General features: G+C 44.3%; 1 protein-coding gene across 5 annotated transcripts in view; it reads left to right on the plus strand.

Moving 5' to 3' along the window:
• The window catches only part of LDAF1 (lipid droplet assembly factor 1), a 244,229-nt gene that overhangs the window by 429 nt on the left and 225,827 nt on the right, over nt 1-17,973 (plus strand). The window contains exon 1 of one of the 5 annotated variants that reach the window (XM_068246867.1): nt 1,458-1,516. The exons of the other annotated variants lie outside the window; for them this stretch is intronic. The gene's annotated coding sequence lies outside the window, so the exon portion shown is untranslated. Of the gene's footprint in view, nt 1-1,457; nt 1,517-17,973 lie in introns of those variants that run through there. 5 annotated transcript variants of the gene reach the window in all.

The raw sequence follows: 17,973 nt of genomic DNA on the forward strand, positions 1-17,973 counted from the left end.
AGGTGCAATTTAATAGCATCTCACCAGGATGTTCATGTTGTATAAAATTGCATGACTTTTTTTCTACTAACCCTTATCCCCCCCCCCCCCCCCTCATCCCACCTAACTTACTGCAGAGTGGCACCCCCTCCTTCAACTTTGGAATCATGCAACCCCACCTTTTGGCAGGACATTCACGAATCCCAAAGCATCTTAATGCGGACCCAAACCAAAATTTTTTTTAATCAAAAATATTTAGTTGCACCACTCTGACACATACAAAGATGAATAAACCCTCCTTCAAACCTATGATCATTTCAGTGCATGCTTTTCACCCTTCTCTTTTTATAGCTAGGGTTATACTGGGGGCAGCCATTAGCAATTCCCCCATTGCTGGACACCATCTACTCCATCAGTTTGCCGGAAAAATCGCGGCAATTTGAAAAGGAAGGGGTTCCTCCAATAAATGTAAAATATTTTATATTTGTCATCATGCAGCTGAAAAAAGGCTGCTATTTATTATTATGATTTAGAAAATAGGTTTTATTTCTGAAATCTTGTATTTTTAATTTGGGTCCACTTTAACTTGAACTGACAGGGATATGGAGGCTGCCATATTTATTTCCTTTTAAACAATGCAGTTGCCTGGCAGTCCTGCAGATCATCTGCTTCTAATTATTTTAGCCACAGACCCTGAACAAGCATGCAGACCAGTGTTTTTTTTATTTTTTTATTTTTTTATTTTTACAAAAACCTGTCAAGATTATCTGCATGCGTGTTTCAGGTGTGTAATTCAGATACTAATGATGCCAAAGAGATCAGCAAGACTGCCAGGCAAGTGGTAATGTTTAAAAGGAAATAAATATGGCAGCCTGCATGTACCGGTACCTCTCGCTTCAGATTCTCTTAAACTTCAGTTGGTACTGTCATAGGCTACAGAGTCATGATTTCCAGTGCACATTTTACATTAGGCTCCCTAAAAACTGCATGAATAATAATCACATGATTCAGAACATCACAACTGGCTTTTCTATGACAGACACTCGTTGAGAGAGATGTACACAGAGGAAACCATATCATGTTCTGAATAGCAGTTACCACTACAGCACCAATTCAAAGCTTACAGTGACTGGAGGAAGGCTCCATGCGGGCCCCTCAGGTCCTTCTGCAGTCTTAACCTCTGTATTTCTTATTGCTTTGCCACTGGGTGCTATCCTGGCTTCTCTCCACTGGCTCCCAGGAACCCTCATCTGCCCGATTGCTTGCAAGAAAACTGCTTTGTTCTCTCAGGGACCTAACTGGCAATGAGGAGGCCTGCCATGGGCCTTCTGAACTGAGAGTTGTAAGCAAAGACAACTCACCTCTCAGCAGTTCAAGAGAGCATCTCCGCATCCCTGTCTCAATCGCTTCAGTGGTGTTTCTCATCATGTGTCCTACGGTCAAGTCCCAGTGAGTTATGTGATGGTGCTGGAGCCATAGAGACTGCAGGAGACTCTGAGACGGCTGAACAGAAGATGCATTGCTGGAGTGTGCAGAGGTGAGTTACTTCTCCTCTTGCAACTTGGCTTGGGTGCTTTGGCTTTTGAGCTAGATCTTCCTTTCAGATCATTCAATAATTTTGATTAATTTCGGCTAGAAATCGATATAAATTGATTGGGTGGCCATGTTTAGGGCATCATTCTCTTGGCAGATTCGATTAGGAATAGTCAATCAGATGCAAATAATTCTGCGTTGATGCAGTCTTATGCAAAGTTATGTGGCTTGAAAATGGAACAATCAAATTAAGGCCTCTTTTCCATGAACTGTTTACAGGCAGTGAAATGCCTGTCAAACTCTCATAACTGCTTGCTGCTGCCTGGCAACTGCTTGCTGAGCACACAGCTCAATAGTTCGTGGAAAAGAGGCCTAAACCTTGGTGGAATTTGTTTGGTCCATTTTCAAACTGCATAAATTTGCATACATGATCTACATCAGTGTTTCTCAACATTTTATTGGTATGTACCCCTTTTAAAACCCTGTACTCACCAAGTACCCCCTAGCATAGTAAAAATTATCACAAGTACCCCTTGACAAATATATATTTAATTGTAGAACATGATAATTGGTTTTAAACAATGTACAAGCATTTACCATTGCCTTTATTTAGCCAAAACACTAATGTGGTGTTGTTTAAATAAGATGTATCATTTTCTAAAAATCTTAATTTGTTATTCTTGGTTAAGTATATCAAGCCCGAGTACCCCATGAAACCATCAGAAGTACCCCCTGGGGTACGAGTACCACACGTTGAGAACCTAGGATCTACATAATCCAGCATCAACTCAAAATAATTTGCATCTCATTGACCATCCCTAGATTCGATCACTGTGACTTAGGCCTCTTTTCCACGAACTGTTTCTAGGCAGTGAAATGCCTCTCAAACTCTCACAACTGCTCACTGCTGCCTGGTAACTGCTTGTCGCTGCCTGGTAACTGCTCACTGCTGCCTGGCAACTGCTTGCTTTGCCAGGCAGCAGCAAGCAGTTAACAGGCAGCAGTGAGCAGTTGTGAGAGTTTGAGAGGCGTTCCACTGCCTAGAAACTGTTTGTGGAAAAGAGGCCTAATTCTGCCTGGGAAAATCAATTTAGTGTATGGGTACCTGGGAAAAACTTGTAGGTACCAGGGCCCCCTTTCACTAGGCTGCAGTCTGCTTCAAAAAGTGTATCACAGCCCTGTACCCGATTGACACAGCACCACGATTTACATTAAATCATGGCTCTCATTTTCCGTTAGCACAATTATTTTTTTCCCAAAATGTAGTTGCCAGCCTGTGTGATTCTTGGTGCGATCGTGATCTAATCCCCACGGCTTCAGGGCTCAAACGCAGCGAGTGGAAATTGTGGGTTACAATGCAAGTGTCCTTGTGCTGAAAAGGGGCCTTAGACAACAGCTAGTTGCCTTCAACTTTTTTTTGTGTTGGATGATGTCCACAGTGTCAGCAGTCTGGTGTTTCCAAGGATTGGAAACTGGTGACTTGTCTTTTTTTTTTTTTTTTTTTTTTTTTTTTTTTTTCCAGAGGTATACATTTTTTCACACAGAATATTTTCTGGCATGATGTAGATATATTCATTAACAGATTGTTATTACTTCAGCTGCATTCATTATCACATGCAGATGGCACTTCCGCGTGACTCTTCATCTCCTGTTTATACTGTTACTTGTACTGTACTTGTTTTTCTTTTCACTGAGGCTTAAAATTAATGTACACACTGCAAAGAGATCAGGTAGTGCTTGTGACTAATAATTGCAAGCTAATTTACCAGACTGTATTTAATTATTTTATATAGTGCCAACATATTACACAGCGCTGTACAGAGTATATAGTCTTGTCCAGGGCCGGCCCTAGACTTTTTGCCGCCTGAGGCAAATTTAGAAAAAATTACTATCGGGCTTCGGCTGCTTCCTATTTACAGCTGGAGGGGAGCGCAGATCGGGGGACCCAGGCGAGGGAGGGGGGGTCCGACCCCTCTCCCCACCGCTAGGCCCATTACCCCCGTCTTGACGGCCGCACCCCCCCCCCCCCGGCAACCACGGACGGGCGGGTGCCGCCCCTAGAAGTTTGCCGCCTGAGGCAAAAGTTTCACCCCGCCTCATGAGCAGGCCGGCCCTGGTCTTGTCACTAACTTTCCCTCAGAGGGGCTCGCAGTCTAGTCACAATCTATACCCCTTTCTTTCACATATGCACCACTCCTTGTCACAGAATGTTTGCATATGCTCCCAACACCTATTTTGAATGAGTAATAAGATACATTTGTCTGCCTTGTAAACATTAGGGAGTTGAACAACAAATGATCAGACTAGCAGCCATTTCCATCAGTCTTTTCAAAATCTTCAGTTAATGCCCAACTAGAGCCAAACCTTTTTATTGTTTTGTTTTAGCTATGTACACTTGGCCGGTTCACAATTAGGTAAAAATGCTCTGATTCAGCGGGACAAAAGCGAATGTGTAAATAGATCCTATGTTAGAATGGAACAGAACGGGGAGTGGAGTGGACTTCCCTACCAATACGATTTTTCCCAGAGACCGCAGCCGCTGCGTATTCTCATGGAATCCATGCAAGTCTATTAGAACGGACAGTATCTGTTCTCACTAGCCTGTTTTTAGTAAACATCCAAAAATGGGGCTAGGAAATTTGGTTCAGGTTGAAGCCGTAAAATTCCTGCTCCAGGTGGCATTACTATTCCCCCTCCAGGCCGCCATGGACTCAGGGGAAGATGCAATTCGTCTGCCAGCTGTTGCTGGCGGCAGAATTGCATTTTTTTTTTTGTAATTTGGGCGCAGTCTTTTGCCGGTGCCCAAATTACCCTCTGAGCACTGCTATAGCCGTAATTTACATTACAGCCTATGGCGGTGCCCAAATGTCCAGTGCCCTCTTTGCCTTCCTCGTGTTTTTTTCCTCAAATGACAGATCTTCTCACCTGTCTTCCACCACCATTGGGGTCCTCCGCTGCTTCTGGCACTGCTGCAGGGCTCGGGGACAATCTTGGACTATAACTCAGAGCTCCATCAGTAGCATAGGGCTCCTATTTGATTTAAAAGACCAATGGGAATCCTTCCTAGCACCAGGAAAGATTCTAATTGGTTCATGGTGGACCAATGAGAATCTTCCTGTTGCTAGGGAGAATTACCCTTGGACTTATGCAATCCATTGGAAGCCCTATGCTTATGATGGGACTTTGAGCTATATACTGACATTGCCCCTGAGGCTAACAGCAGTGGAGGACCAGGATGGCAGCGGCTGGCTGGATGCACAACGGTGGTGTGTGTGAACATCTCGCTGGACACTGCTATTGGGCACAATGTATCTGCTTTTTTTTTTTCTGTGCAAACGTTTGAGGGCTCGTTTCCACTGTTGCGGTGCGGAATCGCCTGGATTCCACCGCGGACGAAATCGCATGCGGATGCGTTTCAGCATGCGGTTTTCCCCGCGATTTCGCATGGCTAAGAAGCAGGCGGATTTAACCATGTCACTGCCTGTGTAAATTGCCATACCATTACATGTGAAATCGCACGTGAAATCGCGGAGAAAACCGCATGACAAAGCCGCATGCGATTTCCCTATTAAATACATTACGGGCGATTCGCCCGCATTCCTGCCGCACGCGAAATCTGACGGCTCTGCTGTGCAGATTTCCCCCGCACATCAAAACGCACCCGCACGACGCACAAGTGGAAACAATCCCATTCACTTGTATTGCCTATGCGAATCCGCATGTAGTGCCTGCATGCGGATTCGCTATAGTGGAAACAAGTCCTGAGGCAAATGTGAAATGCTGTGAGCTAAGAATACTTCTACATAAACAGATATATTTTTTAAAGAGGAACTTCAGAGATATTTTTAAAGAGGAACTTCAACCTAAACAAATACACTGTAGTTATGTTAATTAAAATAGATAGGTAATATAATCTCTTACCCACCCTGTTTTAAAAGAACAGACAAATATTTGTGATTTCATGGGGGCAGCTATCTTTTTGGTTGAAAGGAGGTGACAGGGGTCATGAGACACAGTTCCAACTGTCCTGTGTCCTGATCTCCCCTCCCAGCTACATGCATAACAGAGAAAAAAAAAATTTGCACCAAAACAGCAGAAGGATAACAACAACAATTAGAAATCCCATCATGCTTTGCACAGCATCATGGGAAAAATGCACGGGCAGATTAGCTTCTGTGCAGCTAAAAATGAGACTTGGGTAAGAAAAACAAAGTTTTGATGCTGTGAAACGGTTGGGCCCCATTCACACTAGAGCGTTTTGCCGGCATTTTCGGCAAATGCTACCGCTTTTTAAAACACTAGTGCTGTAATACTCTATGGGCCCGTTCTTACTTAAGCGATTTGCGTTAATCGCCGGCGATTAACGCAAATCGTCAAACGCAAACGTGTAGCCTGCACCATTTTCAGGCGATTTCCCGGCGATTGTGCTTCAGTGCTATAGAAGCGCTAAATGCGAAAATCGCTGCAGTGTCCAGTGATTTTTTTTTTCCGTGTTAAATCGTGGAAAAATCACTCCCACAGTTTTGCGCTTTTAAGTGTGAATGGGGCCTTAAAGAAACGCCAAGCCCACCAATGCTGTTTGGCTCACATTCATCAATGTCTGCTCTGCTGTCATAGTGACGGCAGAGCAAATGAGCTTCAGCAACGAGAGAGAGGCGCAATCGGTGGTAGCGACATGACACTGGTAGGCCCTGTTTTTTGTACCAGCGGTCTCTGGTTGATACCAAAGTGGTTAAAGTGAGATGTAAGTATTGCTCTTACCTCTCAAAAAAGATCTATTGTATATACTTGCATATACGTACAAAAAAAGTGTCCCAAAGTAGGGGGTCTGCTTATATACGAGTCAGGTGTGTGGGACCCCATATACAGAGCAGGCATTGGAAGCGTGCCATTATCTATAGTTATCTCTCCTCGTTCCTGTCGTCCATCTTTCCATCACCTGTGGAGCTCTGTACTCGCCGCTAGAGATACAGGGCTTTACTGTTTTTCTCATTTTGGGCAGTCATCTTCTTGTCTCTCTTGCAGGGAGTCGAGAAGTTGGCTGCTCAGAACAAGAAGACTGTGAAGCCTGGAACTCTTGCAGCATGCACTGTACTTTTTGGACCATAAGATGCATTTTTTTCTCCCCCAAAATTGGGGAGAAAAAGTCAGTGCGTCTTATGGTCCAAACACAATTCACTTATGGCAGTGAATCTCCCGCACCTCTGCTAAGTCACCTCTTTCTCCCGACAATGGCACTGTAAAGCTACTGTGCCTCCCCGCTCCTCTCCCTCTGGGAAAGTCCATTTAAAAGTTGCAGCAACCCCTCTTCTCCTGTTCCCTGTTCAGTCATTAAAAAGTTGCAGTTAAGGCACCCCCCCTGCTCTTCCCTGCTTTTTTTCTGTGCCAAAGGTCAATGAAATTTCCCCTCTCACTAAGGCTCCAGTTTCCCCTTAGGCAATGGCAGAGTAGTGCCAACAGCAGAACCCTCACCTGATCACTAGAGATGGCCCGACCGGTTTGACCGCGAACCGATTCGAGCAAACTTCGATCGTTCGCGGTGAACCGCGAACTATATGCGAGTTTGATCTGCCCCCTATACTACATCATTAGGGTCAACTTTGACCCTCTACATCACAGTCAGCAGACACAGGGTAGCCAATCAGGCTACACTCCCTCCTGGACCCCCCCCCCCACCTTATAAAAGGCAGGCAGCGTCAGCCTTTTCACTCACTTGTGTGGCTGCAGTAATTAGAGAAGGGAGAGAACTTGCTGTAGACATAGGGAAAGCTTAGTTAGGCTCTTGTGAGGCTTGTTGGCTTGCTCCTTGCTGATACTTCTTGCTAAAAAGCACCCCTCAACAGCTCTTTTGAGAGCTAATGTTGTTCTTGTGATCCCTTTTTTTTTTTGTGTGTGTGTGTGTCCCACAGACACTCACAATACAATACAATACAATACAATAACATTTGTAAAGCACTTTTCTCCCATAGGACTCAAAGCGCACTTGTGGTGCATATACAGCCCTGTCAGTCAGTCGCAGCTGGCCCTTGGCCCCTTGGTAATTCCTACTGTGCCACTGCCAGGTCCAGCACATTCAGTGATTACCTGTGTGTGTGACAGCTGCACATTTGTAATAACAATCACTGCATACCTACCTGTTCAGTGCACCTATCTATGTGAGCGCACGCAGTGTTATATACCACCAGTCACTGCACCTGTTCACGCCACGGTACCTGTGTGTGTGACAGCTGCACATTTGTAATACCAATCACTGCATACCTACCTGTCCAGTGCACCTACCAACATGACCACTCGCAGTGTTATATTATATACCAGTCACTGCACCTGTTCACGGGACCTGTGTGTGTGTGTGTGACAGCTGCACATTTGTAATACCAATTACTACATACCTACCTGTTCAGTGCACCTACCTACGTGAGCGCACGCAGTGTTATATACCACCAGTCACTGCACCTGTTCACGGTATCTGTGTGTGTGTGTGTGACAGCTGCACATTTGTAATACCAATCACTGCATACCTTCCTGTTCAGTGCACCTACCTACGTGAGCGCACGCAGTGTTATATACCACCAGTCACTGCATCTGTTCACGGTACCTGTGTGTGTGTGTGAGTGAGACTGCTGCCCATTTGTAATACCAATCACTGCATACCTACCTGTCCAGTGTACCTACCTATGTAGCTGTACGCAGTGTTATAGTATATACCAGTCACTACACCTGTTTACGGTACGTGTGTGTGTACGTGTGTGTGTGACAGCTGCACATTTGTAATACTAGTCATTGCATAATTGTTCTCAGTACCTGTGTGACCGCACGCTGTTTAATATACCAGTCCGTGCATACCTGTTAACTGCACCTGTGTGACAGCTGCACATTGTATTGTAATACCAGTCACTGCATACCTTTCACTGCACCTGTGTGACTGCACATTGTATTAGTCAAGCCAGTGCATACCTTTCACTTCATCCCCCCCGATATGGACAAAACAGGCAGAGGCAGACCCAGAGGCAGGTCTGTTTGAGGTCTTTCTGACATGATTTCATGCTGCCCTGGACCAAAGTATAGTGCTCAGAAGAAGGCACGTCCCATCAACTCCCAAGATTGTGAGGATGTGGTTGACTATTTAAAGGGAAGGTTCAGGGACTAGCTAAAAAAAATAAAAATCCATTTCCACTTACCTGGGGCTTCCTCCAGCCCGTGGCAGGCAGGAGGTGCCCTTGGCGCCGCTCCCGGTGGTCTCCGGTGGCCGACCCGACCTGGCCAGGCCGGCGGCCAGGTCGGGCCTCTTCTGCGCTCCATGGTGCGTTCCACGCCGGCGCGCTGACGTCATCGGACGTCCTCCGGGTTGTACTGCGCAGGCTCAGGGGTGCGGTGAAGGGGCTTGCGTATCACAATGAAGCACAGACCGCCGGTTGTATGAGTCTCGGGGGGGGGGGGAGAAACTCCAACCTAGAATTGAACTTTATCCCCCTTTACATGAGAAATATAATGATTTTCACAAACAGACCATCAGGGGGCGCTGTATGACTGATTTTGTGCTGAAACCCCTCCCACAAGAACCTCTGAGTACCGCGGTACTCTGGGCAAACTGCCACAATGTAACAATGTTCACAGACAGGAATTAGCAGTTTACAGCTGTCTCTAACAGCCAAAACAGCTAGGAGCAGCTACATAACCTGCCCACAGTAAAAATGTCACCATGTATTAAATGCCAGAATGTAAATTGGGGAGAGGAAAGATTGTACAATGAGCAAACACTGACTAAATCATTTATACATAATTATGGTAAAATAAAAAATGAAGAACTTTTTTTTACTACATTTTCACTGGAGTTCCTCTTTAAGTCTCTAATGCAATCCTCCATAAAACATTCAAAGTATGATCCTCTCTACAATCCACGCATAGGATGTCACTACCACCACAACCCATGAGCTTACACTCACCAAACTGGATTGAAGGCCTTACAGTTTAGGGAGTCTAAGCTCATGAGAAGTTTGGAAATTACCCTGCTTGCACAGTTCTTGAGTGAAATATAATAGCTGCACTAGACAGACATTTAAAGGATACCTTAGTGCTAAAGAAATGCGAAAAATGTTTTGAAGATTTGCTGTAGATTCTGCTGAGTGGGGGTTGGGGGAGGAGGTTGGGGTGGGATAAGAAATAAATAGAGAAACTGGGAATGAGCAGGTGTATAGTTGAATACATTTAGGTTTATCGTATAGTGTTGATGACTCTGTTGGTTTCTGCTTGTTAACATTGACACCTGTTCAATACAATGTATTTAAAAGAAAATGCCTAAAATGACGCTGTGTTTGTGTGTGTGTGGTAGTGTAGAGTCTTACCGCACCTCCCTTGCCCGGTTTCCTGAAAGGCAGCCCGTTTCAAAGTTCTGTTCGGCTGAGTTGGTGCCCTCTGGCCTGGACATACTACGCTGCATATGCGCAGTATGTCTGCTTGGGTGCCTTGTGACCACGCTTCCTGATGACCTCTAGTGCAGTGTGTGCGGGTACGTCTTCTAGCGGGAGTGCACGCGTGCTCCCACGGTCATACTGCGCATGCGCTGACTCTTCTGACCAGGACTTCAGAATGTGCCGCTTTTCAGGAAATTGGAGACTGACACCGGGGCAAGGGAGGAACGGTAAGACTCTGCGTAGTTTTTGGCTTTTTTTTTTTTTATAGCACTAAAGTATCCTTTAGGGGTTTCGCTATCTCTGTGAAGACTTTTGCCAACTTGTGTTACTCTGTTGGGGCAGGTCAGAATGATGTCAACCCCCCCACCCCGTATTGCTGTCTGCTTCTTAGAGACTCACATTATGGCCATTATTCCATTCACTTTTTCTCTCAAGTTTTCTCCTAGGAGATCATCTTTAATTTTTTGTTTAAAAGGAGTGTGCAAAAGTACTTTTCTTGCTTGCTGGTAGCTTCAAGTGGACCTAAACTCTTGCACAGGACAGATGGAAAACAGAGAAATGCACTCTATGTATTCAGAGAGTTTAGCCTGTCTAATTCCCCCTTATCTGTGACTAAGCACAAGTTGTAATTTGAACTCTTCAGCTGTTGATTGGTAAACACATGATGTTAACACTATATCTGCTTTCATGAAAGCAAGAAGTATACAAACTGGAGATTTATTGCAGGATTTGTATCATCTGTAACAATTTTTTTTCTTTAAAGGTTGTTATGCTGTTGCGTATATCTTTTAGAGCTGAGTGTTCTGAGGGTTTTTTTTTTTTTTTATTTTTTTTTTAATTTTGATAAGGGGCCATATTGAATTCACTTTTTCACCTGAGCTTTCTCCTAGGTGATATCTGTACACCTTAGAAATAAAATAACTTTTAGGCTGCTTACACACTAAGACGTTACAGGCGCACGTTAGTGCGCCTGTAACGCTCCCCCAACGCACAGCAATGTAACACAAGTGGGCTGTTCACACTGCCCACGTTGCGTTACATGTAACGCTGCACGTTCTGCCGAAAGTGCAGCATGCTACGGTGTTAGAGCGACTATAGCCGCGTTAGACTGTTTGCACATGCTCAGTGGGGGGCGGAGTGGAGGCGGGGAGATGCAGCTACAGTAGCCGCGCACATGGCTACTTAATATTCACTGCACTGGCGGCCGCTGATTGGCCGACGGGACCACGGGATGCGGAGTGTCTCGCTCTGCATCACTATGTCCCGCCGGCCAATCAGCGCCACTCTGGGAGACCTTATACGGATAGAGCCGCCTAACGCGGCTCACTCTACCGTCCTCTCCCGCACCACCATGCGTTGCATTAGGTGCGCGTTATACTCAGAATAATTTTGACAGCACTTTTTCACTTACTTTTGATATTTTTTAAACTGTAGAATGCTGAAAAGTTAGGCCCAGAGCCCATATGCAATTCACTTTTTCTCCTGCGTTTTCTCCTAGGTGATATTTTCACAACTTGTCATAAAATGCCTTTTAAGCCACCAGCAAGCAAGAAAATACTTTGAAATACATTTGATGCCACTTTTCCACCAACTTTTGGGTACTTTTTCAGTTGTAAAATTCTGAAGTTAGATTAACCTCCTTAGCGGTAACCCCGTGTGTGACACGGGGTAAGCCGCCGGAGGGTGCCGCTCAGGCCCTGCTGGGCCGATTTGCTTAATTTTTTTTTTGCTGGACGCAGCTAGCACTTTGCTAGCTGCGCCAGCACCCCGATCGACGCCGCCGCGCGCCCGATCGCCGCTATCCGGTGCGGCGCGCGGCCCCCCCCTCCCCAGACCCCGAGCGCTGCCTGGCCAATCAGTGCCAGGCAGCGCCGAGGGGTGGATCGGGTCTCCCAATGACGTCCCGACGTCGCTGACGTCATTCCGCCCCGTCGCCATGGCGACGGGGGAAGCCCTCCAGGAAATCCCGTTCTTTGAACGGGATTTCCTGATCGCCTATCGCCGGAGGCGATCGGCGGGGCTGGGGGGATGCCGCTGAGCAGCGGCTATCATGTAGCGAGCCCTCGGCTCGCTACATGATTTAAAAAAAAAAATAATTAAAAAAAAACTGCTGCGCTGCCCCCTGGCGGTATTTTTCATACCGCCAATGGGGTTAAAGAGAAGATGAAAGTTATCTCCTAGGAGCTAACTCAGGTGAAAAACTGAATTGCATATGGGCTAGAAATGAAAATATCACCTAGGAAAAAACTTGGGAGAAAAAGTGATTCAATTGAATAAAGGCCTATGGCCCTTATGCAATTTCCTTTTTCTCCTAAGTTATCTCCTAGGAGATCATTTTCATCTTTAAGCGAAAAAATACTCATAATATTGGTAGCACCTACCTACTTCCACCTACTTTTTGGTAATTTTTCAATTGCAAAATGCTGGAAAGTTATTTAAAATGTAAGATGAAAAATGTATCATCTAGGAGAAAACTTAGGAGAAAAGGTGAATTGCATATGGGCCTTTGACTGCACAGTAAAATAGACACATTTCACATAAATAGTACAAATAGATGTGTGGAATCAGGTTTGGAGGTGTGATGTAAAAATACATTGCATATGGAGTGGGCTTCTGGAGTGAATTTAGGTACACTTTAAAGCAACCCTGTACAAAAATTAACTTTTTAAAAATATAGCAGTGCTTCCTCTTCAATTAGCATGGGGAGGACTATCTTGCTTATGTCAGCACCCAGCAGCCCAGAAGTTCCTGTGGTAGGATTTCTTTTTTTCTCTGCAAAGCAGTTATTGCCACCTTAGTTATCGTAATTGCTATTTTCTGAGGCTTCTTGTGAGTATTTGTTGGCAGAGTTACTTTGAGAAGGGGACAGATCATAAGTAAAGAGAAAGTGGCTATATCTTTGAAAATTTTAAGAGCACTTTTCCACTGGCAGTGTTTCATTTCTTCTTTCAGAACGCATGCCATTTTTAAATCACATGCATTTCTATGTCAACATAAAATCAAATTGTAGCTTATCCAAAAAAAGGGCTCTAAGTGCTCCCTCAAAACTCAGTTTTCAGACATATATACATTCATTCCCCTTTCAACCTCTGGCCAAATTCTACTTCTTACTAAATATAACCTAAAACTTACTGCATTTATGCACACACATTACTGTGTATATTGCCCCACATCCTGTTTCCTCCCTAACCCTTACAAGGTGGTCACATGTTAGTTTTTTTTATTTCGATTCAACAAAACTGATCCAAATTTTTTGGTTGGTTGCAAGTTCTGAGGAAGTTGTTAGATGTACCACACGCCGCCCCGACCACCTCAGTCACGGAGCCGTAAAGGCTTTACCATCTGTACCATCTTTCCATGCAAACGGCCCAGTTTGGATAACCGTGCTGGGATCCGTGATCTGTTCTTCCACCACCTCATGCGCACTACATTGACCTGTGCAACTCTTCACACACCAATGACAACCAGGATTCCTCCATGCCATCCAACCGATGTGAAGCATATGAACCTGATCTGGAGCTGGTGAGATCATGCAGACCCTGTGTTAAACGCTAATCTATATGTCACTGGTAATGCGGCAATGACCGCTTGTTCTTCTGACACAGGCTACTGATACTAACGTTGCTTATGCTTGTGCCTGCATGTAAACTACTAACTTGTTGATTTTACTGGAGTATGCTTTGCTGTTGAGGTACATCTGATTGGATATCCATTGGCTGGATAGAGTACTGGTTATGGGCTCTGCCTCTGACGCGGGAGACCTGGGTTCGAATCTCGGCTCTTCCAGTTCAGTAAGCCAGTGCCTATTCAGTAGGAGATCTTGGGCAAGACTCCCTAACACTGCTACTGCCTATAGAGCACGCCCTAGTGGCTGCAGCTCTGACGCTTTGAGTCCGCCAGGAGAAAAGCGCGATAGAAATGTTCTGTGTTTGTTGTTTGTAATGCACTACTTGGAGATTGCTTTGGATACTGGACTTTGTCTATTTCTTGATACTTGATTTCTTGCCATTAACCTCCTGAGCATTACGCCACTGAGGAGGCTATGTTGCTTTGTGCCCCTGGATGAATAAATGTGCTGTAATAGCTGCAAAACCCTTAGCTAGCACTAGGCTAGCTATTAAGTGTCCGGCACCCCCCGATCCAGCGAGTTTATACATTACCCTGCCTAGCTCCAGCGATTGGCGCAGCCTCCCCAGACAGCTCCGGTATTCACTATGGGGCGGATCGCACATGACGTCGCCGATGTCATGCGCAACCCCGATCCTCCCCATAGAGAGACCGGAGCTGTGCGGGGAGGCTACGCGATAGCTGGATCCAGGCAGTGCCAGACACTTACTAGCTAGCCTAGTGCTAGCTAAAGGTTTTGCAGCTATTACTGCAAATTACCCTAATTTATCCTGGGGCACTCCTGAGGACAGAGAGCAGTATGCCGGACAAGAAGGTTAAGGGGCGCCTCTGCCTCCAGTGTGCTGAGATACACGGCCGTTGTGCGTATGGTGGCTTAAGTGGAGTGATATTTGAGTGGTTGTGACGGGGTGGCCATCCTATGTTGTTTTTAAGCACTTTTTCTATTTTGGATTAATAAAAAATGGTATCTTTTAAGGAAAAGATTAGTATCAGTTTTATACTTGTTATGCATAACTGTTGTTTGGATTTAAGATTGGACACGCATGTTCCACTGTTGAATTACCACTTCCAGACGAAAATTGTCACACGTGTTAGAGATTGCTGTGATTTTGTAAAGAAAAGGTGGAGTATGGCTTTTTTTTTTTTTTTTCAAACTTAAGGTTCGTATACACGTCCGATAAAGATCGTTCGTTACGAACGATTCGTGACGTTTACACGATATTCAAATTAGACGGAAAAGATCGTTCGTAATGAACGATTGTGTACACACGTGAACGATATAAGTATAAAGTACTGAACGACGAACGATTAAAAAATGCGTGCGCAAACGGAAGTGACGTTATGACAGGCAATAAGAACATGCGTTATCGGACGATCTTTGTACACACTGCAACGATTGAACGATTATCTTTCGAAAAAATCCGCCGGGTTGGATCGGTCGGATTGAACGATAACGGTCGTTATCGTCCCAAAAAACGATCGTTGGAAAATTTGGAGCGCACGATTATCGGTCCAATTGTCGTTATCGTTCGTTTTTGAACGATCGTTATCGTACGTGTGTACTCAGCTTTACACCTCTTCATCAATACCTCAGGCCATCATCATTCTCTATTTAGCATTACAACTACCATTGAACACCACATTGCTACTTCATTAAATGCACTTATTGTTTTAACCTGCAACCACTTTATTCATGTCTATTAATAAAATGAGCAAGTTAAACTTAAAGTGTAACTGTCGGGCATAAAATCAAAAAACAATTCTTTATTTTTATCTGGTAAACAAGTAATAAGGATGCTAACCAGGCAATACAAAAGTTAAAATCTCTATTACTTTTCTTGTTTATAAATGATCATTCCCCGGTTTACCTGACTCTTATTTGGTACGTTGCCGCAAAAAGGAAGTTGCAGGGCATGCTGGGTTGTCTTTTTTTGCTTCTTTATTTCCCCTCAGACTAAAGTAATGTACCGAAGCAAAAAAGGACACCCCAGCATGCCCTGCAACTTCCTTTGTGCGACAACGTACCAAATAAAAGTCAGGTAAGCTGGGGAATGATCATTTATCAGCAAGAAAAGTAATAGAGATTTTAACTTTTGGATTGCCTGATTAGCATCCTTATTACTTGTTTACCAGATAAAAATAAAGAATTGATTTTTGATTTTATGCCCGACAGTTACACTTTAAAAACCCATCTCTAGATCCTATCACACCTCGCCAACTACCGCCCAGTGTCACTTCTCCCATTTTCATCCAAATTACTTGAACGCCATATACATGCAGAATTAAGCCATTACTTATCTGCTAACTCCCTACTTGATCAGTTCCAGTCTGGCTTGCGCTCTAACCACTTCACAGAAACCTTATTAAAATGGCCAATGATCTTCTTACAGCTAAATCCAAAGGTCAATTTTCCATACTCATCCTTCTTGACTTGTCATCAGCATTTGATACTGTCGACCACCCCTTACTCCTACAAATACTTTCAAATGTTGGAATAAAGGGCCTCGCTCTCACATGGTTATCTTCCTACCTCTTTGGAAGGTCCTTCACAGTCTCCTACTCAGATCAGATCTGGTCTCCTCATGCTTTGTCTGTCGGGGTTCCTCAAGGCTCTGTCCTTGGTCCCCTCCTCTTTTCCATGTACATGCACGGTCTTGGTGACTTAATCTATTAATTCAGGTTTCAATACCACCTATATGCAGATGATACACAACTATACCTCTCGGCCCCAGACCTTCACTCCCTCCTCAAACGTGTTCCTGACTGCTTGTCTGCTATGTCCTCTTGCCTCTTAAAACTTAATATGAGTAAAACAGAACTAATCATTTTTCCACCGTCTCTGTCCACCTCTCTGCCTGAAGTAACAATAAATGTTAATAACACTCCCATAACTTAAGTTCCCAAAGCACGGTGCTTGGGGGTAATATTCGACTCATCTCTCTTTTACTCCTCATGTTCACTCCATAATTAGCTCCTGTCCTCTCCAACTCAAAAACATATCTCGCATCCGACCTTTTCTCACTCAGGACACAACTAAAATGTTAATACATGCTCTTATAATATCTCGTCTGGACTACTGCAACATACTACTTTGGACTACATTCTAACAGACTGGGCCCACTTCATTCGGTACTGAACTCGGCTGCTCGTCTCATTCATCTCTCTTCTCGATCTTCCTCTGCTGCCCCTCTCTGTCAAGCTCTACACTGGCTGCCAAATAACCAAAGGATCCAGTTCAAACTCCTAACCCTAACCTACGAAGCTCTTCACAATCTCTCTCCCCGGTACATATCCTCACTAATTTACAGATACAAACCCAATCGCAATCTCAGATCTGCACATGATCTTCTGTTGTCCTCCTCTAGAATTATTCACGTTTACAAGATTTTGCACGCGCTTCACCCCTCCTCTGGAATCCCCTCCCAAAACACATCCATCACTCACCATCCTTTGTTACCTTTAAACACTCTCTAAAAACTAATGTGTTCCGACAAGCATATACGCTACCTTAGGCCGCTTCCCTTTGTCCTAAGGCCAAATTGCACTCCTACTAGGTATACTAAAACACAATGGGCTTGATTCACAAAGGAGTGCTAACTGATAGCATGGGCGTTTTCGCGCTTCACGCGAATGCAAATTTTCGCACACAAACTATCGTTTTTGCACGCAAATTCACGTTTCCGCACGAAGACACTACCATTTAGCGCGAAAATTCCCGATTGCGCAAACCGCGAAAATTCTAACGGCCGTGCTATCAGTTAGCACGCTTTTGTGAATCAAGCCCTCTGCCTCTTTATATTTGTTGTATACTACCTCTCCTTTTGTCCCCCCCCCCCCCCATTCCCTTTAGATTGTAAGCTCGTAAGGGCAGGGCTCTCTCCCCCTTTTGTGTCTTGGAAATAATTAAGCTGGCCACTAACGGTCCAATTTTTAGCAAAAAAATCGTTCGAGCGATCAGAAATTCTGATCGGATTGGTTGTAAATAATCTCCATTGGTGGACACAATCGATTATGAACGAGTGAAAAAAAATGTTGCCCGAATAAATTTTTGTCGAACAAAAATTTGGATTTTCTTGGTGGTCATGATAGATAGGAAGCAATGATTGGTTAGTTGATGGTGTAGTGAACGATTTTTCGTCCAATCAGAATTTCTGATCGCTCGAACGATTTTTCGCTAGAAATTGGACTGTTAGTTCCGACCTTTATACATTTCATTATGTTACTTTTATTACTGTCATTACCAATTCTGTATTTTGTATTCTGTATAATTATGTATCTTTGTATTGGTTTACACTATTGTCTGTATTATGTACCCCATGTTCGTTTTTTACTTTGTACAGCTCCACGGAATATGTTGGCGCTTTATAAATCAATAATAATAATAATGTCAAGTACAACACCAGTTACTTTTTTTTATTCTACC

The sequence above is a fragment of the Hyperolius riggenbachi genome, chromosome 7 (assembly GCF_040937935.1).
Source record: "Hyperolius riggenbachi isolate aHypRig1 chromosome 7, aHypRig1.pri, whole genome shotgun sequence".
NCBI classification, from domain to species: Eukaryota; Metazoa; Chordata; class Amphibia; order Anura; family Hyperoliidae; genus Hyperolius; species Hyperolius riggenbachi.